The 26389-nt window shown below is 39.8% G+C and overlaps 34 non-coding genes across 34 annotated transcripts; all 34 read right to left on the reverse strand.

Annotated features, from left to right (window-relative positions):
- Positions 1-343: 343 nt before the first annotated feature.
- Positions 344-426, reverse strand: Trnal-uaa (transfer RNA leucine (anticodon UAA)). Its single transcript has one exon. It is a non-coding gene; the product is annotated as a tRNA-Leu (tRNA).
- Positions 427-1002: 576 nt separating this feature from the next.
- Positions 1003-1084, reverse strand: Trnal-uaa (transfer RNA leucine (anticodon UAA)). Its single transcript has one exon. It is a non-coding gene; the product is annotated as a tRNA-Leu (tRNA).
- An 809-nt stretch (positions 1085-1893) lies between these two features.
- Trnal-uaa (transfer RNA leucine (anticodon UAA)) lies at positions 1894-1976 on the reverse strand. The gene has a single exon. It is a non-coding gene; the product is annotated as a tRNA-Leu (tRNA).
- A 371-nt stretch (positions 1977-2347) lies between these two features.
- Trnal-uaa (transfer RNA leucine (anticodon UAA)) lies at positions 2348-2430 on the reverse strand. The gene has a single exon. It is a non-coding gene; the product is annotated as a tRNA-Leu (tRNA).
- A 576-nt stretch (positions 2431-3006) lies between these two features.
- Trnal-uaa (transfer RNA leucine (anticodon UAA)) lies at positions 3007-3089 on the reverse strand. The gene has a single exon. It is a non-coding gene; the product is annotated as a tRNA-Leu (tRNA).
- A 371-nt stretch (positions 3090-3460) lies between these two features.
- On the reverse strand, positions 3461-3543 carry Trnal-uaa (transfer RNA leucine (anticodon UAA)). The gene has a single exon. It is a non-coding gene; the product is annotated as a tRNA-Leu (tRNA).
- Positions 3544-3913: 370 nt separating this feature from the next.
- On the reverse strand, positions 3914-3996 carry Trnal-uaa (transfer RNA leucine (anticodon UAA)). Its single transcript has one exon. It is a non-coding gene; the product is annotated as a tRNA-Leu (tRNA).
- Positions 3997-4368: 372 nt separating this feature from the next.
- On the reverse strand, positions 4369-4451 carry Trnal-uaa (transfer RNA leucine (anticodon UAA)). Its single transcript has one exon. It is a non-coding gene; the product is annotated as a tRNA-Leu (tRNA).
- A 576-nt stretch (positions 4452-5027) lies between these two features.
- Positions 5028-5109, reverse strand: Trnal-uaa (transfer RNA leucine (anticodon UAA)). Its single transcript has one exon. It is a non-coding gene; the product is annotated as a tRNA-Leu (tRNA).
- Positions 5110-5918: 809 nt separating this feature from the next.
- Trnal-uaa (transfer RNA leucine (anticodon UAA)) lies at positions 5919-6001 on the reverse strand. Its single transcript has one exon. It is a non-coding gene; the product is annotated as a tRNA-Leu (tRNA).
- Positions 6002-6372: 371 nt separating this feature from the next.
- On the reverse strand, positions 6373-6455 carry Trnal-uaa (transfer RNA leucine (anticodon UAA)). The gene has a single exon. It is a non-coding gene; the product is annotated as a tRNA-Leu (tRNA).
- A 576-nt stretch (positions 6456-7031) lies between these two features.
- Trnal-uaa (transfer RNA leucine (anticodon UAA)) lies at positions 7032-7114 on the reverse strand. Its single transcript has one exon. It is a non-coding gene; the product is annotated as a tRNA-Leu (tRNA).
- A 370-nt stretch (positions 7115-7484) lies between these two features.
- Positions 7485-7567, reverse strand: Trnal-uaa (transfer RNA leucine (anticodon UAA)). The gene has a single exon. It is a non-coding gene; the product is annotated as a tRNA-Leu (tRNA).
- Positions 7568-7690: 123 nt separating this feature from the next.
- Trnal-uaa (transfer RNA leucine (anticodon UAA)) lies at positions 7691-7773 on the reverse strand. Its single transcript has one exon. It is a non-coding gene; the product is annotated as a tRNA-Leu (tRNA).
- A 370-nt stretch (positions 7774-8143) lies between these two features.
- On the reverse strand, positions 8144-8226 carry Trnal-uaa (transfer RNA leucine (anticodon UAA)). The gene has a single exon. It is a non-coding gene; the product is annotated as a tRNA-Leu (tRNA).
- A 1278-nt stretch (positions 8227-9504) lies between these two features.
- On the reverse strand, positions 9505-9587 carry Trnal-uaa (transfer RNA leucine (anticodon UAA)). The gene has a single exon. It is a non-coding gene; the product is annotated as a tRNA-Leu (tRNA).
- A 370-nt stretch (positions 9588-9957) lies between these two features.
- Trnal-uaa (transfer RNA leucine (anticodon UAA)) lies at positions 9958-10040 on the reverse strand. Its single transcript has one exon. It is a non-coding gene; the product is annotated as a tRNA-Leu (tRNA).
- Positions 10041-10411: 371 nt separating this feature from the next.
- Trnal-uaa (transfer RNA leucine (anticodon UAA)) lies at positions 10412-10494 on the reverse strand. The gene has a single exon. It is a non-coding gene; the product is annotated as a tRNA-Leu (tRNA).
- Positions 10495-11317: 823 nt separating this feature from the next.
- Trnal-uaa (transfer RNA leucine (anticodon UAA)) lies at positions 11318-11400 on the reverse strand. Its single transcript has one exon. It is a non-coding gene; the product is annotated as a tRNA-Leu (tRNA).
- Positions 11401-11771: 371 nt separating this feature from the next.
- Positions 11772-11854, reverse strand: Trnal-uaa (transfer RNA leucine (anticodon UAA)). Its single transcript has one exon. It is a non-coding gene; the product is annotated as a tRNA-Leu (tRNA).
- A 4981-nt stretch (positions 11855-16835) lies between these two features.
- Positions 16836-16918, reverse strand: Trnal-uaa (transfer RNA leucine (anticodon UAA)). Its single transcript has one exon. It is a non-coding gene; the product is annotated as a tRNA-Leu (tRNA).
- Positions 16919-17289: 371 nt separating this feature from the next.
- On the reverse strand, positions 17290-17372 carry Trnal-uaa (transfer RNA leucine (anticodon UAA)). Its single transcript has one exon. It is a non-coding gene; the product is annotated as a tRNA-Leu (tRNA).
- An 824-nt stretch (positions 17373-18196) lies between these two features.
- On the reverse strand, positions 18197-18279 carry Trnal-uaa (transfer RNA leucine (anticodon UAA)). The gene has a single exon. It is a non-coding gene; the product is annotated as a tRNA-Leu (tRNA).
- A 1276-nt stretch (positions 18280-19555) lies between these two features.
- On the reverse strand, positions 19556-19638 carry Trnal-uaa (transfer RNA leucine (anticodon UAA)). The gene has a single exon. It is a non-coding gene; the product is annotated as a tRNA-Leu (tRNA).
- Positions 19639-20009: 371 nt separating this feature from the next.
- On the reverse strand, positions 20010-20092 carry Trnal-uaa (transfer RNA leucine (anticodon UAA)). Its single transcript has one exon. It is a non-coding gene; the product is annotated as a tRNA-Leu (tRNA).
- A 576-nt stretch (positions 20093-20668) lies between these two features.
- Trnal-uaa (transfer RNA leucine (anticodon UAA)) lies at positions 20669-20751 on the reverse strand. The gene has a single exon. It is a non-coding gene; the product is annotated as a tRNA-Leu (tRNA).
- Positions 20752-21122: 371 nt separating this feature from the next.
- Trnal-uaa (transfer RNA leucine (anticodon UAA)) lies at positions 21123-21205 on the reverse strand. Its single transcript has one exon. It is a non-coding gene; the product is annotated as a tRNA-Leu (tRNA).
- Positions 21206-21575: 370 nt separating this feature from the next.
- Trnal-uaa (transfer RNA leucine (anticodon UAA)) lies at positions 21576-21658 on the reverse strand. Its single transcript has one exon. It is a non-coding gene; the product is annotated as a tRNA-Leu (tRNA).
- Positions 21659-22029: 371 nt separating this feature from the next.
- Trnal-uaa (transfer RNA leucine (anticodon UAA)) lies at positions 22030-22112 on the reverse strand. Its single transcript has one exon. It is a non-coding gene; the product is annotated as a tRNA-Leu (tRNA).
- Positions 22113-22936: 824 nt separating this feature from the next.
- Trnal-uaa (transfer RNA leucine (anticodon UAA)) lies at positions 22937-23019 on the reverse strand. The gene has a single exon. It is a non-coding gene; the product is annotated as a tRNA-Leu (tRNA).
- Positions 23020-24295: 1276 nt separating this feature from the next.
- Trnal-uaa (transfer RNA leucine (anticodon UAA)) lies at positions 24296-24378 on the reverse strand. The gene has a single exon. It is a non-coding gene; the product is annotated as a tRNA-Leu (tRNA).
- Positions 24379-24749: 371 nt separating this feature from the next.
- On the reverse strand, positions 24750-24832 carry Trnal-uaa (transfer RNA leucine (anticodon UAA)). The gene has a single exon. It is a non-coding gene; the product is annotated as a tRNA-Leu (tRNA).
- A 576-nt stretch (positions 24833-25408) lies between these two features.
- On the reverse strand, positions 25409-25491 carry Trnal-uaa (transfer RNA leucine (anticodon UAA)). Its single transcript has one exon. It is a non-coding gene; the product is annotated as a tRNA-Leu (tRNA).
- A 370-nt stretch (positions 25492-25861) lies between these two features.
- On the reverse strand, positions 25862-25944 carry Trnal-uaa (transfer RNA leucine (anticodon UAA)). The gene has a single exon. It is a non-coding gene; the product is annotated as a tRNA-Leu (tRNA).
- Positions 25945-26389: the final 445 nt, after the last annotated feature.

Consider the following 26389-nt stretch of genomic DNA (forward strand, 5'->3'; position numbering starts at 1 on the left):
ACTTGGAAAAAGTACTGGCAATGAATCTTATTATTTTAAATCGCCCAAGAGCATTACCATTTGACGACCTTCAGACTTTTCAAATAATTTGCCGTTTTGATAACTCAACAGATTGACTGGAACTGCAAAAAAATATGGTAATATCTCTGATTTTGAGTTTGAAAGTTTGAGACATGGAAGGAATAATTGCGCATTATGAAACAACGGCTGGTACAACTATTGCAGCTATTCTACCTCTGCAACTTCGATACTTCGCCACAACGTGTCATGGCAAACACGTTTCCATGATTAAAACTCTACAAGCATCCCTCAATCTTCTTATCACACAGGTTAGCCTAGCTAATACCAGAGGTGGGGTTCGAACCCACGCGGACAATCGTCCATTGGAACTTAAGTCCAACGCCTTAACCACTCGGCCACCCTGGTTGAAATTTCAGGTTAATAAGGTTACTTGATCTTTGAAAACAACGTATCATGTTAACACATTTCCACGGTTAAAACTCTCCAAGCATCCCTCAATCTTCTTATCACACAGGTTAGCCTAGCTAATACCAGAGGTGGGGTTCGAATCCATGCGGACAATAGTCCATTGGAACTTAAGTCCAACGGCTTAACCACTCGGCCACCCTGGTTGAAATTTCAAGTTAATAAGGTTACTTGAACTTGGAAAAAGTACTGGCAATGAATCTTATTATTTTAAATCGCGCAAGAGCATTACCATTTGACGACCTTCAGATTTTTGAATAATTTGCCCTTTTGATAACTCAACAAAATGAATGGAACTGCAAAATGGAATGGTAACATTTGGGATTTTGAGTTTAAAAGTTTCAGATATGGAAGGCATTATTACGTATCGTGAAGTAACGGCTGGTAGAATTATTGGGGCTATTCTTATTTGCCCTGTTGGATAATTCAACACAACGTATCATGTTAACACATTTCCACGGTTAAAACTCGCCAAGCATCCCTCAATCTTCTTATCACACAGGTTAGCCTAGCTAATACCAGAGATGGGTTCGAACCCATGCGGACAATAGTCCATTGGAACTTAAGTCCAACGCCTTAACCACTCGGCCACCCTGGTTGAAATTTCAAGTTAATAAGGTTACTTGAACTTGGAAAAAGTACTGGCAATGAATCTTATTATTTTAAATCGCGCAAGAGCATTACCATTTGACGACCTTCAGACTTTTCAATAATTTGCCGTTTTGATAACTCAAAAGATTGACTGGAACTGCAAAAAATTGTGGCAGTATCTGTGATTTTGAATTTGAAAATTTGAGACATGGAAGGAATAATTGCGCATTGTGAAATAACGGCTGGTACAACTATTGCAGCTGTTCTACCTCTCCAAGTTCGATACTTCGCCACAACGTGTCATGGCAAACACATTTCCACGATTAGAACTGTACAAGCATCCCTCAATTTTCTTATCACACAGGTTAGCCTAGCTAATACCAGAGGTGCGGACAATCGTCCATTGGAACTTAAGTCCAACGCCTTAACCACTCGGCCACCCTGGTTGAACATTCAGGTTAATAAGGTTACTTGAATTTGGAAAGGGTACGGGAAATGAACCTTGGTATTCTAAATCGCCCAAGAGCATTACCATTTGACGACCTTCAGATTTTTCAATAATTTGCCCTTTTGATAACTCAACAAAATGAATGGAACTGCAAAATGGGATGGTAATATTTGGGACTTTAAGTTTGAAAGTGTCAGATATGGAAGGCATTATTACGTATCGTGAAGTAACGGCTGGTAGAATTATTGGGGCTATTCTATTTTACCCTGTGGGATAATTCAACACAACGTGTCATGTTAACACATTTCCACGGTTAAAACTCTCCAAGCATCCCTCAATCTTCTTATCACACAGGTTAGCCTAGCTAATACCAGAGGTGGGGTTCGAACCCATGCGGACAATAGTCCATTGGAACTTAAGTCCAACGACTTAACCACTCGGCCACCCTGGTTGAAATTTCAAGTTAATAAGGTTACTTGAACTTGGAAAAAGTACTGGCAATGAATCTTATTATTTTAAATCGCGCAAGAGCATTACCATTTGACGACCTTCAGACTTTTCAATAATTTGCCGTTTTGATAACTCAACAGATTGACTGGAACTGCAAACAAGTATGGTAATATCTGTGATTTTGAGTTTCAAAGTTTGAGACATGGAAGGAATAATTGCGCATTATGAAATAACGGCTGGTACAACTATTGCAGCTATTCTACCTCTCCAAGTTCGATACTTCGCCACAACGTGTCATGGCAAACACGTTTCCACGATTAAAACTCTACAAGCATCCCTCAATCTCCTTATCACACAGGTTAGCCTAGCTAATACCAGAGGTGGGGTTCGAACCCACGCGGACAATCGTCCATTGTAACTTAAGTCCAACGCCTTAACCACTCGACCACCCTGGTTGAAATTTCAGGTTAATAAGGTTACTTGATCTTGGAAAACAACGTATCATGTTAACACATTTCCACGGTTAAAACTCTCCAAGCATCCCTCAATCTTCTTATCACACAGGTTAGCCTAGCTAATACCAGAGGTGGGGTTCGAATCCATGCGGACAATAGTCCATTGGAACTTAAGTCCAACGGCTTCACCACTCGGCCACCCTGGTTGAAATTTCAAGTTAATAAGGTTACTTGAACTTGGAAAAAGTACTGGCAATGAATCTTATCATTTTAAATCGCGCAAGAGCACTACCATTTGACGACCTTCAGATTTTTCAATATTTTGCCCTTTTGATAACTCAACAAAATGAATGGAACTGCAAAATGGAGTGGTAATATTTGGGTTTTTGGGTTTGAAAGTTTCAGATATGGAAGGCATTATTGCGTATCGTGAAGTAACGGCTGGTAGAATTATTGGGGCTATTCTATTTTGCCCTGTTGGATAATTCAACACAACGTATCATGTTAACACATTTCCACGGTTAAAACTCGCCAAGCATCCCTCAATCTCCTTATCACACAGGTTAGCCTAGCTAATACCAGAGATGGGGTTCGAACCCATGCGGACAATAGTCCATTGGAACTTAAGTCCAACGCCTTAACCACTCGGCCACCCTGGTTGAAATTTCAAGTTAATAAGGTTACTTGAACTTGGAAAAAGTACTGGCAATGAATCTTATTATTTTAAATCGCGCAAGAGCATTACCATTTGACGACCTTCAGACTTTTCTATAATTTGCCGTTTTGATAACTCAACAAAATGAAAGGAACTGCAAAATGGGATTGTAATATTTAGGATTTTGAGTTTGAAAGTTTGAGACATGGAAGGAATAATTGCGCATTGTGAAATAACGGCTGGTACAACTATTGCAGCTGTTCTACCTCTCCAAGTTCGATACTTCGCCACAACGTGTCATGGCAAACACATTTCCACGATTAAAACTCTACAAGCATCCCTCAATCTTCTTATCACACAGGTTAGCCTAGCTAGTACCAGAGGTGGGGTTCGAACCCACGCGGACAATAGTCCATTGGAACTTAAGTCCAACGCCTTAACAACTCGGCCACCCTTGTTGAAATCTCAAGTTAATAAGGTTACTTGAACTTGGAAAAAGTACTGGCAATGAATCTTATTATTTTAAATCGCGCAAGAGCATTACCATTTGACGACCTTCAGATTTTTCAATAATTTGCCCTTTTGATAACTCAACAAAATGAATGGAATTGCAAAATGGGATGGTAATATTTGGGATTTTAAGTTTGAAAGTGTCAGATATGGAAGGCATTATTGCGTATCGTGAAGTAACGGCTGGTAGAATTATTGGGGCTATTCTATTTTACCCTGTGGGATAATTCAACACAACGTGTCATGTTAACACATTTCCACGGTTAAAACTCTCCAAGCATCCCTCAATCTTCTTATCACACAGGTTAGCCTAGCTAATACCAGAGTTGGGGTTCGAACCCATGCGGACAATAGTCCATTGGAACTTAAGTCCAACGCCTTAACCACTCGGCCACCCTGGTTGAAATTTCAAGTTAATAAGGTTACTTGAACTTGGAAAAAGTACTGGCAATGAATCTTATTATTTTAAATCGCCCAAGAGCATTACCATTTGACGACCTTCAGACTTTTCAAATAATTTGCCGTTTTGATAACTCAACAGATTGACTGGAACTGCAAAAAAATATGGTAATATCTCTGATTTTGAGTTTGAAAGTTTGAGACATGGAAGGAATAATTGCGCATTATGAAACAACGGCTGGTACAACTATTGCAGCTATTCTACCTCTGCAACTTCGATACTTCGCCACAACGTGTCATGGCAAACACGTTTCCATGATTAAAACTCTACAAGCATCCCTCAATCTTCTTATCACACAGGTTAGCCTAGCTAATACCAGAGGTGGGGTTCGAACCCACGCGGACAATCGTCCATTGGAACTTAAGTCCAACGCCTTAACCACTCGGCCACCCTGGTTGAAATTTCAGGTTAATAAGGTTACTTGATCTTGGAAAACAACGTATCATGTTAACACATTTCCACGGTTAAAACTCTCCAAGCATCCCTCAATCTTCTTATCACACAGGTTAGCCTAGCTAATACCAGAGGTGGGGTTCGAATCCATGCGGACAATAGTCCATTGGAACTTAAGTCCAACGGCTTAACCACTCGGCCACCCTGGTTGAAATTTCAAGTTAATAAGGTTACTTGAACTTGGAAAAAGTACTGGCAATGAATCTTATTATTTTAAATCGCGCAAGAGCATTACCATTTGACGACCTTCAGATTTTTGAATAATTTGCCCTTTTGATAACTCAACAAAATGAATGGAACTGCAAAATGGAATGGTAACATTTGGGATTTTGAGTTTAAAAGTTTCAGATATGGAAGGCATTATTACGTATCGTGAAGTAACGGCTGGTAGAATTATTGGGGCTATTCTTATTTGCCCTGTTGGATAATTCAACACAACGTATCATGTTAACACATTTCCACGGTTAAAACTCGCCAAGCATCCCTCAATCTTCTTATCACACAGGTTAGCCTAGCTAATACCAGAGATGGGTTCGAACCCATGCGGACAATAGTCCATTGGAACTTAAGTCCAACGCCTTAACCACTCGGCCACCCTGGTTGAAATTTCAAGTTAATAAGGTTACTTGAACTTGGAAAAAGTACTGGCAATGAATCTTATTATTTTAAATCGCGCAAGAGCATTACCATTTGACGACCTTCAGACTTTTCAATAATTTGCCGTTTTGATAACTCAAAAGATTGACTGGAACTGCAAAAAATTGTGGCAGTATCTGTGATTTTGAATTTGAAAATTTGAGACATGGAAGGAATAATTGCGCATTGTGAAATAACGGCTGGTACAACTATTGCAGCTGTTCTACCTCTCCAAGTTCGATACTTCGCCACAACGTGTCATGGCAAACACATTTCCACGATTAGAACTGTACAAGCATCCCTCAATTTTCTTATCACACAGGTTAGCCTAGCTAATACCAGAGGTGCGGACAATCGTCCATTGGAACTTAAGTCCAACGCCTTAACCACTCGGCCACCCTGGTTGAACATTCAGGTTAATAAGGTTACTTGAATTTGGAAAGGGTACGGGAAATGAACCTTGGTATTCTAAATCGCCCAAGAGCATTACCATTTGACGACCTTCAGATTTTTCAATAATTTGCCCTTTTGATAACTCAACAAAATGAATGGAACTGCAAAATGGGATGGTAATATTTGGGACTTTAAGTTTGAAAGTGTCAGATATGGAAGGCATTATTACGTATCGTGAAGTAACGGCTGGTAGAATTATTGGGGCTATTCTATTTTACCCTGTGGGATAATTCAACACAACGTGTCATGTTAACACATTTCCACGGTTAAAACTCTCCAAGCATCCCTCAATCTTCTTATCACACAGGTTAGCCTAGCTAATACCAGAGGTGGGGTTCGAACCCATGCGGACAATAGTCCATTGGAACTTAAGTCCAACGACTTAACCACTCGGCCACCCTGGTTGAAATTTCAAGTTAATAAGGTTACTTGAACTTGGAAAAAGTACTGGCAATGAATCTTATTATTTTAAATCGCGCAAGAGCATTACCATTTGACGACCTTCAGACTTTTCAATAATTTGCCGTTTTGATAACTCAACAGATTGACTGGAACTGCAAACAAGTATGGTAATATCTGTGATTTTGAGTTTGAAAGTTTGAGACATGGAAGGAATAATTGCGCATTATGAAATAACGGCTGGTACAACTATTGCAGCTATTCTACCTCTCCAAGTTCGATACTTCGCCACAACGTGTCATGGCAAACACGTTTCCACGATTAAAACTCTACAAGCATCCCTCAATCTCCTTATCACACAGGTTAGCCTAGCTAATACCAGAGGTGGGGTTCGAACCCACGCGGACAATCGTCCATTGTAACTTAAGTCCAACGCCTTAACCACTCGACCACCCTGGTTGAAATTTCAGGTTAATAAGGTTACTTGATCTTGGAAAACAACGTATCATGTTAACACATTTCCACGGTTAAAACTCTCCAAGCATCCCTCAATCTTCTTATCACACAGGTTAGCCTAGCTAATACCAGAGGTGGGGTTCGAATCCATGCGGACAATAGTCCATTGGAACTTAAGTCCAACGGCTTCACCACTCGGCCACCCTGGTTGAAATTTCAAGTTAATAAGGTTACTTGAACTTGGAAAAAGTACTGGCAATGAATCTTATCATTTTAAATCGCGCAAGAGCACTACCATTTGACGACCTTCAGATTTTTCAATATTTTGCCCTTTTGATAACTCAACAAAATGAATGGAACTGCAAAATGGAGTGGTAATATTTGGGTTTTTGGGTTTGAAAGTTTCAGATATGGAAGGCATTATTGCGTATCGTGAAGTAACGGCTGGTAGAATTATTGGGGCTATTCTATTTTGCCCTGTTGGATAATTCAACACAACGTATCATGTTAACACATTTCCACGGTTAAAACTCGCCAAGCATCCCTCAATCTCCTTATCACACAGGTTAGCCTAGCTAATACCAGAGATGGGGTTCGAACCCATGCGGACAATAGTCCATTGGAACTTAAGTCCAACGCCTTAACCACTCGGCCACCCTGGTTGAAATTTCAAGTTAATAAGGTTACTTGAACTTGGAAAAAGTACTGGCAATGAATCTTATTATTTTAAATCGCGCAAGAGCATTACCATTTGACGACCTTCAGACTTTTCTATAATTTGCCGTTTTGATAACTCAACAAAATGAAAGGAACTGCAAAATGGGATTGTAATATTTAGGATTTTGAGTTTGAAAGTTTCAGATATGGAAGGCATTATGGCGTATCGTGAAGTAACGGCTGGTAGAATTATTGGGGCTATTCAATTTTACCCTGAGGGATAATTCAACACAAGGTATCATGTTAACACATTTCCACGGATAAAACTCTCCAAGCATCCCTCAATCTTCTTATCACACAGGTTAGCCTAGCTAATACCAGAGGTGGGGTTCGAACCCATGCGGACAATAGTCCCTTGAAACTTAAGTCCATCGCCTTAACCACTCGGCCACCCTGGTTGAAATTTCAAGTTAATAAGGTTACTCGATCTTGGAAAACAACGTATCATGTTAACAAATTTACACGGTTAAAACTCTCCAAGCATCCTTCAATCTTCTCATCACACAGGTTAGCCTAGCTAATACCAGAGGTGGGGTTCGAACCCATGCGGACAATAGTCCCTTGAAACTTAAGTCCAACGCCTTAACCACTCGGCCACCCTGGTTGAAATTTCAAGTTAGTAAGGTTACTTGAACTTGGAAAAAGTACTGGCAATGAATCTTATTATTTTAAATCGCGCAAGACCATTACCATTTGACGATCTTCAGATTTTTGAATAATATGCCCTTTTGATAACTCGACAAAATGAATGGAACTGCAAAATGGGATGGTAATATTTGGGATTTTTAGTTTGAAAGTTTCAGATATGGAAGGCATTATTGCGTATCGTGAAGTAACGGCTGGTAGAATTATTGGGGCTATTATATTATGCCCAGTGGGATAATTCAACACAACGTATCATGTTAACACATTTCCACGGTTAAAACTCTCCAAGCAACCCTCAATCTTTTTATCGCACAGGTTAGCCTAGCTAATACCAGAGGTGGGGTTCGAACCCATGCGGACAATAGTCCATTGGAACTTAAGTCCAACGACTTAACCACTCGGCCACCCTGGTTGAAATTTCAAGTTAATAAGGTTACTTGAACTTGGAAAAAGTACTGGCAATGAATCTTATTATTTTAAATCGCGCAAGAGCATTACCATTTGACGACCTTCAGACTTTTCAATAATTTGTCGTTTTGATAACTCAACAGATTGACTGGAACTGCAAACAAGTATGGTAATATCTGTGATTTTGAGTTTGAAAATTTGAGACATGGAAGGAATAATTGCACATTATGAAATAACGGCTGGTACATCTATTGCAGCTATTCTACCTCTCCAAGTTCGATACTTCGCCACAACGTGTCATGGCAAACACGTTTCCATGATTAAAACTCTACAAGCATCCCTCAATCTTCTTATCACACAGGTTAGCCTAGCTAATACCAGAGGTGGGGTTCGAATCCATGCGGACAATAGTCCATTGGAACTTAAGTCCAACGGCTTAACCACTCGGCCACCCTGGTTGAAATTTCAAGTTAATAAGGTTACTTGAACTTGGAAAAAGTACTGGCAATGAATCTTATCATTTTAAATCGCGCAAGAGCATTACCATTTGACGACCTTCAGATTTTTGAATAATTTGCCCTTTTGATAACTCAACAAAATGAATGGAACTGCAAAATGGAATGGTAATATTTGGGATTTTGAGTTTAAAAGTTTCAGATATGGAAGGCATTATTGCGTATCGTGAAGTAACGGCTGGTAGAATTATTGGGGCTATTCTATTTTGCCCTGTTGGATAATTCAACACAACGTATCATGTTAACACATCTCCACGGTTAAAATTCGCCAAGCATCCCTCAATCTTCTTATCACACAGGTTAGCCTAGCTATTACCAGAGGTGGGGTTCGAATCCATGCGGACAATCGTCCATTGGAACTTAAGTCCAACGGCTTAACCACTCGGCCACCCTGGTTGAAATTTCAAGTTAATAAGGTTACTTGAACTTGGAAAAAGTACTGGCAATGAATCTTATTATTTTAAATCGTGCAAGAGCATTACCATTTGACGACCTTCAGACTTTTCAATAATTTGCCGTTTTGATAACTCAACAGATTGACTGGAACTGCAAAAGATTGTGGCAATATCTGTGATTTTGAGTTTGAAAGTTTGAGACATGGAAGGAATAATTGCGCATTGTGAAATAACGGCTGTTACAACTATTGCAGCTGTTCTACCTCTCCAAGTTCGATACTTCGCCACAACGTGTCATGGCAAACACCTTTCCACGATTAAAACTCTACAGGCATCCCTCAATCTTCTTATCACACAGGTTAGCCTAGCTAATACCAGAGGTGGGGTTCGAACCCACGCGGACAATCGTCCATTGGAACTTAAGTCCAACGCCTTAACCACTCGGCCACCCTGGTTGAACATTCAGGTTAATAAGGTTACTTGAATTTGGAAAGGGTACGGGAAATGAACCTTGGTATTCCAAATCGCCCAAGAGCATTACCATTTGACGACCTTCAGATTTTTCAATAATTTTCCCTTTTGATAACTCAACAAAATGAATGGAACTGCAAAATGGGATGGTAATATTTTGGATTTTAAGTTTGAAAGTGTCAGATATGGAAGGCATTTATGCGTATCGAGAAGTAACGGCTGGTAGAATTATTGGGGCTATTCTATTTTGCCCTGTTGGATAATTCAATACAACGTATCATGTTAACACATTTCCACGGTTAAAACTCGCCAAGCATCCCTCAATCTTCTTATCACACAGGTTAGCCTAGCTAATACCAGAGATGGGGTTCGAACCCATGCGGACAATAGTCCATTGGAACTTAAGTACAACGCCTTAACCACTCGGCCACCCTGGTTGAAATTTCAAGTTAATAAGGTTACTTGAACTTGGAAAAAGTACTGGCAATGAATCTTATAATTTTAAATCGCGCAAGAGCATTACCATTTGACGACCTTCAGACTTTTCAATAATTTGCCGTTTTGATAACTCAACAGATTGACTGGAACTGCAAAAAATTGTGGCAATATCTGTGATTTTGAGTTTGAAAGTTTGAGACATGGAAGGAATAATTGCGCATTGTGAAATAACGGCTGGTACAACTATTGCAGCTGTTCTACCTCTCCAAGTTCGATACTTCGCCACAACGTGTCATGGCAAACACATTTCCACGATTAAAACTCTACAAGCATCCCTCAATCTTCTTATCACACAGGTTAGCCTAGCTAATACCAGAGGTGGGGTTCGAACCCACGCGGACAATCGTCCATTGGAACTTAAGTCCAACGCCTTAACCACTCGGCCACCCTGGTTGAACATTCAGGTTAATAAGGTTACTTGAATTTGGAAAGGGTACGGGAAATGAACCTTGGTATTCTAAATCGCCCAAGAGCATTACCATTTGACGACCTTCAGATTTTTCAATAATTTGCCCTTTTGATCACTCAACAAAATGAATGGAACTGCAAAATGGGATGGTAATATTTGGGATTTTAAGTTTGAAAGTGTCAGATATGGAAGGCATTATTGCGTATCGAGAAGTAACGGCTGGTAGAATTATTGGGGCTATTCTATTTTACCCTGTGGGATAATTCAACACAACGTGTCATGTTAACACATTTCCACGGTTAAAACTCTCCAAGCATCCCTCAATCTTCTTATCACACAGGTTAGCCTAGCTAATACCAGAGGTGGGGTTCGAATCCATGGGGACAATAGTCCATTGGAACTTAAGTATAACGGCTTAACCACTCGGCCACCCTGGTTGAAATTTCGAGTTAATGAGGTTACTAGAACTTGGAAAAAGTACTGGCAATGAATCTTATTATTTTAAATCGCGCAAGAGCACTACCATTTGACGACCTTCAGATTTTTCAATAATTTGCCCTTTTGATAACTCAACAAAATGAATGGAACTGCAAAATGGAGTGGTAATATTTGGATTTTTGAGTTTGAAAGTTTCAGATATGGAAGGCATTATTGCGTATCGTGAAGTAACGGCTGGTAGAATTATTGGGGCTATTCTATTTTGCCCTGTTGGATAATTCAACACAACGTATCATGTTAACACATTTCCACGGTTAAAACACGCCAAGCATCCCTCAATCTCCTTATCACACAGGTTAGCCTAGCTAATACCAGAGATGGGGTTCGAACCCATGCGGACAATAGTCCATTGGAACTTAAGTCCAACGCCTTAACCACTCGGCCACCCTGGTTGAAATTTCATGTTAATAAGGTTACTTGAACTTGGAAAAAGTACTGGCAATGAATCTTATTATTTTAAATCGCGCAAGAGCATTACCATTTGACGACCTTCAGACTTTTCAATAATTTGCCGTTTTGATAACTCAACAGATTGACTGGAACTGCAAAAAATTGTGGCAATATCTGTGATTTTGAGTTTGAAAGTTTGAGACATGGAAGGAATAATTGCGCATTGTGAAATAACGGCTGGTACAACTATTGCAGCTGTTCTACCTCTCCAAGTTCGATACTTCGCCACAATGTGTCATGGCAAACACCTTTCCACGATTAAAACTCTACAAGCATCCCTCAATCTTCTTATCACACAGGTTAGCCTAGCTAATACCAGAGGTGGGGTTCGAACCCACGCGGACAATCGTCCATTGGAACTTAAGTCCAACGCCTTAACCACTCGGCCACCCTGGTTGAACATTCAGGTTAATAAGGTTACTTGAATTTGGAAAGGGTACGGGAAATGAACCTTGGTATTCTAAATCGCCCAAGAGCATTACCATTTGACGACCTTCAGATTTTTCAATAGTTTGCCCTTTTGATAACTCAACAAAATGAATGGAACTGCAAAATGGGATGGTAATATTTGGGATTTTAAGTTTGAAAGTGTCAGATATGGAAGGCATTATTGCGTATCGAGAAGTAACGGCTGGTAGAATTATTGGGGCTATTCTCTTTTACCCTGTGGGATAATTCAACACAACGTGTCATGTTAACACATTTCCACGGTTAAAACTCTCCGAGCATCCCTCTGTTGAAATGTAAACTTTATATATTTGCAGAGTTGCTCCGACTGCTCCAATAACTTTATGACTCTATGACTCTAAAATTTACAAGACGTTCTCCTATTTATATATTAAAGATAAGATACTTTAGAATGTTCTAGTATATTCCAGATGTTCTATATTTACTATTAGTAGTTTCTAGTATAGTTATCTTATTTCTGGAATATTCTCCAATGTCCCTTATATTTCTAGATAGTACACAAGGTTCTAGAATGTTCTTGCGGCAAGAGTGCCTATTTTCAACACTCCTCCTCACTCGTAGTCCGTAAGGTTCTTCAATCCGATCATCGTTCGCAACTTATCAAACTGTACTCGTCCGATTCCTTTCGTCATTATATCTGCGATCATATCTCCACTTTGACAGTACTTCAATTGGATTTGGTTTGATTTAACTTGCTCTCTTACGTAATGATATTTCATATCGATGTGTTTGGCTCGTCCGTGAAATTGAGGATTCTTTGTCATTGCGATGGCTGATTGATTATCTTCATTGATGATTGTTGCTTTTGGCTGCTTTTCTCCCATGTCTGCTAAAAGTCGTCGTAGCCAAATCGATTCCTGTGAGGCATTTGATAATGCAATATATTCGGCTTCTGCAGTTGACAAAGCTACACATGTTTGTTTCTTGCTGTTCCAGCTGATTGCTGCTCCGCTCATCATGAATACGTATCCAGAAGTTGATTTACGATCATTCAAATCTCCAGCCCAATCTGCGTCAGAAAATCCTTCTATTGTTGAATTCTTTTCGTACAAAAGACCATAATCAATTGTTCCATTGAGATACCTCATGATCCTCTTAACGGCAATCCAGTGTTGTTGTGACGGTTTTGATGAAAATCTGGCAACATTGCTCACAGCATAAGCGATATCTGGTCGTGTTCTCGTAGAAAGGTAAAGTAACTGTCCAACTACTGATTGATACATCTCTGGATCAACGAGTTTATCTGTTTCATTTGATTTGATGAGTTTGCTTCCAATCTCTACAGGTGTTGCCACAGGTTTGGAATTCTCCATTGAAAACTTCTTGAGTAGATTTCTTGTGTAACTTGGTTGTCCAATCCAAATTCTTCCTGCACTAAAATATTCTATCTTGACTCCTAGAAAATGGTTCATCTTCCCCATGTCTCTGATGTCGAATCTATCTCCAATCATCTTGATAAATTCATCAATACGTTTTTGATTGTTTCCGGCCAGTATGATATCATCAACATATACAGCGATTATGAATGTTTCTTCATCTGTTTCAAGCGTGTATATACAAGGATCGTTGTTTGATTGTTTGAAGCCCATACTCTTTAGATGTTTGTCAAGTGCTTCGTTCCAACATCTAGATGATTGCTTCAATCCATAGATACTTTTCTTGAGTTTACAAACCAAGTGTTCCTTTCCTAGAATTTCAAATCCCTCTGGTTGTTTCATATATATGGTTTCGTTAAGTTCACCGTTCAAAAATGCAGTTCCAACGTCGAGTTGATGTAGGAGAAGTTCTTTCTTGACTGCCAATCCAATCAACGTTCGTATTGATTCGAATCTAACTACCGGAGAAGTTGTTTCGTCATAATCTTCTCCATATCTTTGATTGTATCCTTGTGCAACCAATCTTGCTTTGTATCGTTCCACATTCCCATCAGTCTTGTTTCTTTTTGTATACCCATTTGCTGCCAACAACTTTTCTGTTTGGAGGTAATTCAGTCAACTCCCATACTTCGTTTTTGTGTAGAGAATCCAATTCGGCTTCCATTGCTTGCATCCACTTGTCTGCATCATGTCCTTTGATTGCTTTAGAAAATGTATTTGGATCTTCTTCTTGAGTGATGTATACCCATTCTCCGTAACGATCAGGAGGCCGTCGTTCTCTTACTTGTCGCTCTTGCTCCACCTGTATTTGATTATCTGTGTTTTCTTCACGAGGTTGTAATTCCATCTCTACTTTTGGTTCGTCTATGTCACGGTCGTCTTTCAATTCACCACAGATTTCGTTGAATGTCACATTTCGGCTGTAAAAGACTCTCTTCTTGTCGTTGTCATATAGACGATATCCCTTGATTCCATCACCGTATCCAAGAAATACACTCTTCTTGGTTTTTGAATCAAGTTTCTTTCTTTCATCTTTTGGTACGTGAGCATACGCATCACATCCGAAAATTCGTAGATTTTCGACATTCGGTTTCTTTCCAGTTAATACTTCAAAGGGTGTCTTCCCTTTAACTGCTGTCGTTGGACATCGGTTACGAAGGTACGTTGCTGTAGCCAAGGCTTCGGCCCAAAATCGTTTTGGTAACTTTGAATCTGCTAACATTGATCTTACAGATTCCATGAGTGTTCTGTTCATCCTCTCTGCAACTCCATTTTGTTGCGGTGTTTTCGGAATTGTCAACTCATGATGAATACCTTCTTTCTTCAAATAGTCTTCGAACTCTTTGGATGTATATTCTCCACCATTGTCAGTTCTAAACGTTTTTATCTGAATTCCAGTCGATTTTTCCACAGTTGCTTTCCATTCTTTAAAATTCTCAAACACTTCACTTTTGTGTTTCATGACATATACCCATACGTATCTTGATTTATCGTCAATGAATGTAACAAAATATTCTGCACCACTAAGTGATTTTGTTTCTATCTTTCCACAAACGTCGCTATGGATTATACCAAGGAGATTTTTCGATCGATCTCCTCCTGTCTTCGGAAACGGTATTTTGCTTTGTTTCCCATCAATGCACGGTTCACAAAATGTCGGTTTCTTTGTTGCATCATAATCAAACCCTTTAACAAGTTTGTCCCTTGCCAATCGTTTAAGATTCTGCACACCGAGATGACCGTATCTTCTATGCCAAATTTCTTCCTTTGTTGTAGCGTTATTATCACATTTCATAACTGTGTGATTCTTCTTATTTCTCAATCCATTACAGTTGAGATGGTAAAGGTTGCCATGCTTTGTTGCTGTACCAATGATTCCGTGTTTCGCATCCACGATGTCACATTTGAAATCTTCAAACTGAAACTTCTTTCCGTTTGTTGCAGCTTTTGATACACTAAGTAAATTGTACGAAAGTTGTGGTACAAATAAGACATCAGATAACTTGCATACAACGTTTCTGTTTTCTGAAATGTTCATTTCCAAGGTTACTGTTCCTTTTCCAATTGCTTGTACTGAATATCCATCACCGACAGTGATATCTTGTGGTATTTCAAGTGACGAAATTTCTTCGAACAATTCCTCTTCGTTACACATGTGACATGTTGCGCCTGAATCAACTATCCAGTTACTTTTTCCTTTGACTGCCAAAGTATTTTCAGCAACTAAACTGATGATTTCTTCGTCATCATCTTCTTCTTCTTCAGCCGTACACACATTTTGCGGCTTCATTCGATTTTTACCGTACGTCGAAGGAGTCTGTCTCTCGAACTTCTTCGTTAATTCTTTGCAATATCGTTTCACATGACCAATCTTTCCACAGTGATAACATCTGGGTCCCTTTCTTGGCTTTCCATGATTCGATGTCATTGCTTTGACATTCGTTTCCAAAGTGTCCTTATCTTTCCGCTTGCTTTCCTCGTGTAACAATCGTTCAGTTACGACTTCAAGCTTCGGTACTTCAGCACTAGCCTCCAGAGCTGTAACTAGCATATCATACGAGTCTGGTAAGCTTGCTAACAAATGAACAACTTTACTTTCATCATCCAACGGGTCTCCAATAATTGCAAGTTCATCGAAAATTTCTGTCAAAGCTTTAACGTGCTTTTGAACAGATTGCTCATCTTTCAACTTCAAGTCATACAACTTCCTGCGTAGTGTCAATTTATTACTCCATGTCTTCTTTTGGAACTGGTCTGCCAACTTCTTCCAAACCTCAGTAGGATCTTCTGGATCTGGTCCAAGCAGGTATAACAGCGTTGGTTCCACCGACAAAACAATCGTTGCTAACGCACGATCTCTACGCAAATTAAATTTCGGAATTTCTCTCTCTTCAGTTGGAGCATTTTCTCTTCCATCAACAATTCCCCAAAGTCCATCTTTGATTAACGCCATTCTACACTGTACCTTCCAGGTAGCATAGTTTGTTCCATTCAATGGTTTTATCAATACTTTGGTGCTTTCCATCGCCATTTGTTCCGTATTCAACTAATCCGGATAATCCGTTTCAGGTTTCCACAATACGATTTTTCGTGCGAACTTTACACCAATCCAAACCAAAATCAAAACAAACTCGTCGGACACACAAGATGGCTTCTTCTTCTTGAATATTATTTCTGTAAATATTCAATCTTCTTGGGCATAGACTGGGCCCATAACCTGTTGAAATGTAAACTATATATATTTGCAGAGTTGCTTCGACTGCTCCAATAACTTTATGACTCTATGACTCTAAAATTTACAAGACGTTCTCCTATTTATATATTAAAGATAAGATACTTTAGAATGTTCTAGTATATTCCAGATGTTCTATATTTACTATTAGTAGTTTCTAGTATAGTTATCTTATTTCTGGAATATTCTCCAATGTCCCTTATATTTCTAGATAGTACACAAGGTTCTAGAATGTTCTTGCGGCAAGAGTGCCTATTTTCAACACCCTCAATCTTCTTATCACACAGGTTAGCCTAGCTAATACCAGAGGTGGGGTTCGAATCCATGCGGACAATAGTCCATTGGAACTTAAGTCCAACGCCTTAACCACTCGGCCACCCTGGTTGAAATTTCAAGTTAATAAGGTTACTTGAACTTGGAAAAAGTACTGGCAATGAATCTTATTATTTTAAATCGCGCAAGAGCATTACCATTTGACGACCTTCAGATTTTTGAATAATTTGCCGTTTTGATAACTCAACAGATTGACTGGAACTGCAAAAAATTGTGGCAATATCTGTGATTTTGAGTTTGAAAATTTGAGACATGGAAGGAATAATTGCGCATTGTGAAATAACGGCTGGTACAACTATTGCAGCTGTTCTACCTCTCCAAGTTCGATACTTCGCCACAACGTGTCATGGCAAACACATTTCCACGATTAAAACTCTACAAGCATCCCTCAATCTTCTTATCACACAGGTTAGCCTAGCTAATACCAGAGGTGGGGTTCGAACCCACGCGGACAATCGTCCATTGGAACTTAAGTCCAACGCCTTAACCACTCGGCCACCCTGGTTGAACATTCAGGTTAATAAGGTTACTTGAATTTGGAAAGGGTACGGGAAATGAACCTTGGTATTCTAAATCGCCCAAGAGCATTACCATTTGACGACCTTCAGATTTTTCAATAATTTGCCCTTTTGATAACTCAACAAAATGAATGGAACTGCAAAATGGGATGGTAATATTTGGGATTTTAAGTTTGAAAGTGTCAGATATGGAAGGCATTATTGCGTATCGAGAAGTAACGGCTGGTAGAATTATTGGGGCTATTCTATTTTACCCTGTGGGATAATTCAACACAACTTGTCATGTTAACACATTTCCACGGTTAAAACTCTCCAAGCATCCCTCAATCTTCTTATCACACAGGTTAGCCTAGCTAATACCAGAGGTGGGGTTCGAATCCATGGGGACAATAGTCCATTGGAACTTAAGTCCAACGGCTTAACCACTCGGCCACCCTGGTTGAAATTTCAAGTTAATAAGGTTATTTGAACTTGGAAAAAGTACTGGCAATGAATCTTATTATTTTAAATCGCGCAAGAGCACTACCATTTGACGACCTTCAGATTTTTCAATAATTTGCCCTTTTGATAACTCAACAAAATGAATGAAACTGCAAACAAGTATGGTAATATCTGTGATTTTGAGTTTGAAAGTTTGAGACATGGAAGGAATAATTGCGCATTATGAAATAACGGCTGGTACAACTATTGCAGCTATTGTACCTCTCCAAGTTCGATACTTCGCCACAACGTGTCATGGCAAACACGTTTCCACGATTAAAACTCTACAAGCATCCCTCAATCTTCTTATCACACAGGTTAGCCTAACTAATACCAGAGGTGGGGTTCGAACCCACGCGGACAATCGTCCATTGGAACTTAAGTCCAACGCCTTAACCACTCGGCCACCCTGGTTGAAATTTCAAGTTAATAAGGTTAGTTGAACTTGGAAAAAGTACTGGCAATGAATCTTATTATATTAAATCGCGCAAGAGCATTACCATTTGACGACCTTCAGATTTTTGAATAATTTGCCCTTTTGATAACGCAACAAAATGAATGGAACTGCAAAATGGAGTGGTAATATTTGGGATTTTGAGTTTAAAAGTTTCAGATATGGAAGGCATTATTGCGTATCGTGAAGTAACGGCTGGTAGAATTATTGGGGCTATTCTATTTTGCCCTGTTGGATAATTCAACACAACGTATCATGTTAACACATTTCCACGGTTAAAACTCGCCAAGCATCCCTCAATCTTCTTATCACACAGGTTAGCCTAGCTAATACCAGAGATGGGTTAGAACCCATGCGGACAATAGTCCATTGGAACTTAAGTCCAACGCCTTAACCACTCGGCCACCCTGGTTGAAATTTCAAGTTAATAAGGTTACTTGAACTTGGAAAAAGTACTGGCAATGAATCTTATTATTTTAAATCGCGCAAGAGCATTACCATTTGACGACCTTCAGACTTTTCAATAATTTGCCGTTTTGATAACTCAACAGATTGACTGGAACTGCAAAAAATTGTGGCAATATCTGTGATTTTGAGTTTGAAAAATTGAGACATGGAAGGAATAATTGCGCATTGTGAAATAACGGCTGGTACAACTATTGCAGCTGTTCTACCTCTCCAAGTTCGATACTTCGCCACAACGTGTCATGGCAAACACATTTCCACGATTAAAACTCTACAAGCATCCCTCAATCTTCTTATCACACAGGTTAGCCTAGCTAATAACAGAGGTGGGGTTCGAACCCACGCGGACAATCGTCCATTGGAACTTAAGTTCAACGCCTTAACCACTCGGCCACCCTGGTTGAACATTCAGGTTAATAAGGTTACTTGAATTTGGAAAGGGTACGGGAAATGAACCTTGGTATTCTAAATCGCCCAAGAGCATTACCATTTGACGACCTTCAGATTTTTCAATAATTTGCCCTTTTGATAACTCAACAAAATGAATGGAACTGCAAAATGGGATGGTAATATTTAGGATTTTGAGTTTAAAAGTTTCAGATATGGAAGGCATTATTGCGTATCGTGAAGTAACGGCTGGTAGAATTATTGGGGCTATTCTATTTTGCCCTGTTGGATAATTCAACACAACGTATCATGTTAACACATTTCCACGGTTAAAACTCTCCAAGCATCCCTCAATCTTCTTATCACACAGGTTAGCCTAGCTAATACCAGAGGTGGGGTTCGAACCCATGCGGACAATAGTCCATTGGAACTTAAGTCCAACGACTTAACCACTCGGCCACCCTGGTTAAAAATTCAAGTTAATAAGGTTACTTGAACTTGGAAAAAGTACTGGCAATGAATCTTATTATTTTAAATCGCGCAAGAGCATTACCATTTGACGACCTTCAGACTTTTCAATAATTTGCCGTTTTGATAACTCAACAGATTGACTGGAACTGCAAACAAGTATGGTAATATCTGTGATTTTGAGTTTGAAAGTTTGAGACATGGAAGGAATAATTGCGCATTATGAAATAACGGCTGGTACAACTATTGCAGCTATTCTACCTCTCCAAGTTCGATACTTCGCCACAACGTGTCATGGCAAACACGTTTCCACGATTAAAACTCTACAAGCATCCCTCAATCTTCTTATCACACAGGTTAGCCTAACTAATACCAGAGGTGGGGTTCGAACCCACGCGGACAATCGTCCATTGGAACTTAAGTCCAACGCCTTAACCACTCGGCCACCCTGGTTGAAAATTCAGGTTAATAAGGTTACTTGATCTTGGAAAACAACGTATCATGTTAACACATTTCCACGGTTAAAACTCTCCAAGCATCCCTCAATCTTCTTATCACACAGGTTAGCCTAGCTAATACCAGAGGTGGGGTTCGAATCCATGCGGACAATAGTCCATTGGAACTTAAGTCCAACGGCTTAACCACTCGGCCACCCTGGTTGAAATTTCAAGTTAATAAGGTTACTTGAACTTGGAAAAAGTACTGGCAATGAATCTTATTATTTTAAATCGCGCAAGAGCACTACCATTTGACGACCTTCAGATTTTTCAATAATTTGCCCTTTTGATAACTCAACAAAATGAATGGAACTGCAAAATGGAGTGGTAATATTTGGGTTTTTGAGTTTGAAAGTTTCAGATATGGAAGGCATTATTGCGTATCGTGAGGTAACGGCTGGTAGAATTATTGGGGCTATTCTATTTTGCCCTGTTGGATAATTCAACACAACGTATCATGTTAACACATTTCCACGGTTAAAACTCGCCAAGCATCCCTCAATCTCCTTATCACACAGGTTAGCCTAGCTAATACCAGAGATGGGGTTCGAACCCATGCGGACAATAGTCCATTGGAACTTAAGTCCAACGCCTTAACCACTCGGCCACCCTGGTTGAAATTTCAAGTTAATAAGGTTACTTGAACTTGGAAAAAGTACTGGCAATGAATCTTATTATTTTAAATCGCGCAAGAGCATTACCATTTGACGACCTTCAGACTTTTCAATAATTTGCCGTTTTGATAACTCAACAGATTGACTGGAACTGCAAAAAATTGTGGCAATATCTGTGATTTTGAGTTTGAAAGTTTGAGACATGGAAGGAATAATTGCGCATTGTGAAATAACGGCTGGTGCAACTATTGCAGCTGTTCTACCTCTCCAAGTTCGATACTTCGCCACAACGTGTCATGGCAAACACCTTTCCACGATTAAAACTCTACAAGCATCCCTCAATCTTCTTATCACACAGGTTAGCCTAGCTAATACCAGAGGTGGGGTTCGAACCCACGCGGACAATCGTCCATTGGAACTTAAGTCCAACGCCTTAACCACTCGGCCACCCTGGTTGAACATTCAGGTTAATAAGGTTACTTGAATTTGGAAAGGGTACGGGAAATGAACCTTGGTATTCTAAATCGCCCAAGAGCATTACCATTTGACGACCTTCAGATTTTTCAATGGTTTGCCCTTTTGATAACTCAACAAAATGAATGGAACTGCAAAATGGGATGGTAATATTTGGGATTTTAAGTTTGAAAGTGTCAGATATGGAAGGCATTATTGCGTATCGAGAAGTAACGGCTGGTAGAATTATTGGGGCTATTCTCTTTTACCCTGTGGGATAATTCAACACAAGGTGTCATGTTAACGCATTTCCACGGTTAAAACTCTCCAAGCATCCCTCAATCTTCTTATCACACAGGTTAGCCTAGCTAATACCAGAGGTGGGGTTCGAACCCATGCGGACAATAGTCCATTGGAACTTAAGTCCAACGCCGTAACCACTCGGCCACCCTGGTTGAAATTTCAAGTTAATAAGGTTACTTGAACTTGGAAAAAGTGCTGGCAATGAATCTTATTATTTTAAATCGCGCAAGAGCATTACCATTTGACGACCTTCAGACTTTTCAATAATTTGCCGTTTTGATAACTCAACAGATTGACTGGAACTGCAAACAAGTATGGTAATATCTGTGATTTTGAGTTTGAAAGTTTGAGACATGGAAGGAATAATTGCGCATTATGAAATAACGGCTGGTACAACTAGTGCAGCTATTCTACCTCTCCAAGTTCGATACTTCGCCACAACGTGTCATGGCAAACACCTTTCCACGATTAAAACTCTACAAGCATCCCTCAATCTTCTTATCACACAGGTTAGCCTAGCTAATACCAGAGGTAGGGTTCGAACCCACGCGGACAATCGTCCATTGGAACTTAAGTCCAACGCCTTAACCACTCGGCCACCCTGGCTGAACATTCAGGTTAATAAGGTTACTTGAATTTGGAAAGGGTACGGGAAATGAACCTTGGTATTCTAAATCGCCCAAGAGCATTACCATTTGACGACCTTCAGATTTTTCAATAATTTGCCCTTTTGATAACTCAACAAAATGAATGGAACTGCAAAATGAGATGGTAATATTTGGGATTTTTAGTTTGAAAGTGTCAGATATGGAAGGCATTATTGCGTATCGTGAAGTAACGGCTGGTAGAATTATTGGGGCTATTCTATTTTACCCTGTGGGATAATTCAACACAACGTGTCATGTTAACACATTTCCACGGTTAAAACTCTCCAAGCATCCCTCAATCTTCTTATCACACAGGTTAGCCTAGCTAATACCAGAGGTGGGGTTCGAACCCATGCGGGCAATAGTCCATTGGAACTTAAGTCCAACGACTTAACCACTCGGCCACCCTGGTTGAAATTTCAAGTTAATAAGGTTACTTGAACTTGGAAAAAGTACTGGCAATGAATCTTATTATTTTAAATCGCGCAAGAGCATTACCATTTGACGACCTTCAGACTTTTCAATAATTTGCCGTTTTGATAACTCAACAGATTGACTGGAACTGCAAACAAGTATGGTAATATCTGTGATTTTGAGTTTGAAAGTTTGAGACATGGAAGGAATAATTGCGCATTATGAAATAACGGCTGGTACAACTATTGCAGCTATTCTACCTCTCCAAGTTCGATACTTCGCCACAACGTGTCATGGCAAACACCTTTCCACGATTAAAACTCTACAAGCATCCCTCAATCTTCTTATCACACAGGTTAGCCTAGCTAATACCAGAGGTAGGGTTCGAACCCACGCGGACAATCGTCCATTGGAACTTAAGTCCAACGCCTTAACCACTCGGCCACCCTGGCTGAACATTCAGGTTAATAAGGTTACTTGAATTTGGAAAGGGTACGGGAAATGAACCTTGGTATTCTAAATCGCCCAAGAGCATTACCATTTGACGACCTTCAGATTTTTCAATAATTTGCCCTTTTGATAACTCAACAAAATGAATGGAACTGCAAAATGAGATGGTAATATTTGGGATTTTAAGTTTGAAAGTGTCAGATATGGAAGGCATTATTGCGTATCGTGAAGTAACGGCTGGTAGAATTATTGGGGCTATTCTATTTTGCCCTGTTGGATAATTCAACACAACGTATCATGTTAACACATTTCCACGGTTAAAACTCGCCAAGCATCCCTCAATCTTCTTATCACACAGGTTAGCCTAGCTAATACCAGAGATGGGTTAGAACCCATGCGGACAATAGTCCATTGGAACTTAAGTCCAACGCCTTAACCACTCGGCCACCCTGGTTGAAATTTCAAGTTAATAAGGTTACTTGAACTTGGAAAAAGTACTGGCAATGAATCTTATTATTTTAAATCGCGCAAGAGCATTACCATTTGACGACCTTCAGACTTTTCAATAATTTGCCGTTTTGATAACTCAACAGATTGACTGGAACTGCAAAAAATTGTGGCAATATCTGTGATTTTGAGTTTGAAAATTTGAGACATGGAAGGAATAATTGCGCATTGTGAAATAACGGCTGGTACAACTATTGCAGCTGTTCTACCTCTCCATGTTCGATACTTCGCCACAACGTGTCATGGCAAACACATTTCCACGATTAAAACTCTACAAGCATCCCTCAATCTTCTTATCACACAGGTTAGCCTAGCTAATAACAGAGGTGGGGTTCGAACCCACGCGGACAATCGTCCATTGGAACTTAAGTTCAACGCCTTAACCACTCGGCCACCCTGGTTGAACATTCAGGTTAATAAGGTTACTTGAATTTGGAAAGGGTACGGGAAATGAACCTTGGTATTCTAAATCGCCCAAGAGCATTACCATTTGACGACCTTCAGATTTTTCAATAATTTGCCCTTTTGATAACTCAACAAAATGAATGGAACTGCAAAATGGGATGGTAATATTTGGGATTTTAAGTTTGAAAGTGTCAGATATGGAAGGCATTATTGCGTATCGTGAAGTAACGGCTGGTAGAATTATTGCGGCTATTCTATTTTACCCTGTGGGATAATTCAACACAACGTGTCATGTTAACACATTTCCACGGTTAAAACTCTCCAAGCATCCCTCAATCTTCTTATCACACAGGTTAGCCTAGCTAATACCAGAGGTGGGGTTCGAACCCATGCGGACAATAGTCCATTGGAACTTAAGTCCAACGACTTAACCACTCGGCCACCCTGGTTAAAAATTCAAGTTAATAAGGTTACTTGAACTTGGAAAAAGTACTGGCAATGAATCTTATTATTTTAAATCGCGCAAGAGCATTACCATTTGACGACCTTCAGACTTTTCAATAATTTGCCGTTTTGATAACTCAACAGATTGACTGGAACTGCAAACAAGTATGGTAATATCTGTGATTTTGAGTTTGAAAGTTTGAGACATGGAAGGAATAATTGCGCATTATGAAATAACGGCTGGTACAACTATTGCAGCTATTCTACCTCTCCAAGTTCCATACTTCGCCACAACGTGTCATGGCAAACACGTTTCCACGATTAAAACTCTACAAGCATCCCTCAATCTTCTTATCACACAGGTTAGCCTAACTAATACCAGAGGTGGGGTTCGAACCCACGCGGACAATCGTCCATTGGAACTTAAGTCCAACGCCTTAACCACTCGGCCACCCTGGTTGAAAATTCAGGTTAATAAGGTTACTTGATCTTGGAAAACAACGTATCATGTTAACACATTTCCACGGTTAAAACTCTCCAAGCATCCCTCAATCTTCTTATCACACAGGTTAGCCTAGCTAATACCAGAGGTGGGGTTCGAATCCATGCGGACAATAGTCCATTGGAACTTAAGTCCAACGGCTTAACCACTCGGCCACCCTGGTTGAAATTTCAAGTTAATAAGGTTACTTGAACTTGGAAAAAGTACTGGCAATGAATCTTATTATTTTAAATCGCGCAAGAGCACTACCATTTGACGACCTTCAGATTTTTCAATAATTTGCCCTTTTGATAACTCAACAAAATGAATGGAACTGCAAAATGGAGTGGTAATATTTGGGTTTTTGAGTTTGAAAGTTTCAGATATGGAAGGCATTATTGCGTATCGTGAGGTAACGGCTGGTAGAATTATTGGGGCTATTCTATTTTGCCCTGTTGGATAATTCAACACAACGTATCATGTTAACACATTTCCACGGTTAAAACTCGCCAAGCATCCCTCAATCTCCTTATCACACAGGTTAGCCTAGCTAATACCAGAGGTGGGGTTCGAACCCACGCGGACAATCGTCCATTGGAACTTAAGTCCAACGCCTTAACCACTCGGCCACCCTGGTTGAACATTCAGGTTAATAAGGTTACTTGAATTTGGAAAGGGCACGGGAAATGAACCTTGGTATTCTAAATCGCCCAAGAGCATTACCATTTGACGACCTTCAGATTTTTCAATAGTTTGCCCTTTTGATAACTCAACAAAATGAATGGAACTGCAAAATGGGATGGTAATATTTGGGATTTTAAGTTTGAAAGTGTCAGATATGGAAGGCATTATTGCGTATCGAGAAGTAACGGCTGGTAGAATAATTGGGGCTATTCTCTTTTACCCTGTGGGATAATTCAACACAAGGTGTCATGTTAACGCATTTCCACGGTTAAAACTCTCCAAGCATCCCTCAATCTTCTTATCACACAGGTTAGCCTAGCTAATACCAGAGGTGGGGTTCGAACCCATGCGGACAATAGTCCATTGGAACTTAAGTCCAACGCCGTAACCACTCGGCCACCCTGGTTGAAATTTCAAGTTAATAAGGTTACTTGAACTTGGAAAAAGTGCTGGCAATGAATCTTATTATTTTAAATCGCGCAAGAGCATTACCATTTGACGACCTTCAGACTTTTCAATAATTTGCCGTTTTGATAACTCAACAGATTGACTGGAACTGCAAAAAATTGTGGCAATATCTGTGATTTTGAGTTTGAAAGTTTGAGACATGGAAGGAATAATTGCGCATTGTGAAATAACGGCTGGTACAACTATTGCAGCTGTTCTACCTCTCCAAGTTCGATACTTCGCCACAACGTGTCATGGCAAACACCTTTCCACGATTAAAACTCTACAAGCATCCCTCAATCTTCTTATCACACAGGTTAGCCTAGCTAATAACAGAGGTGGGGTTCGAACCCACGCGGACAATCGTCCATTGGAACTTAAGTTCAACGCCTTAACCACTCGGC

The sequence above is a fragment of the Hydractinia symbiolongicarpus genome, chromosome 2 (genome assembly GCF_029227915.1).
Source record: "Hydractinia symbiolongicarpus strain clone_291-10 chromosome 2, HSymV2.1, whole genome shotgun sequence".
Classification (NCBI taxonomy): Eukaryota; Metazoa; Cnidaria; class Hydrozoa; order Anthoathecata; family Hydractiniidae; genus Hydractinia; species Hydractinia symbiolongicarpus.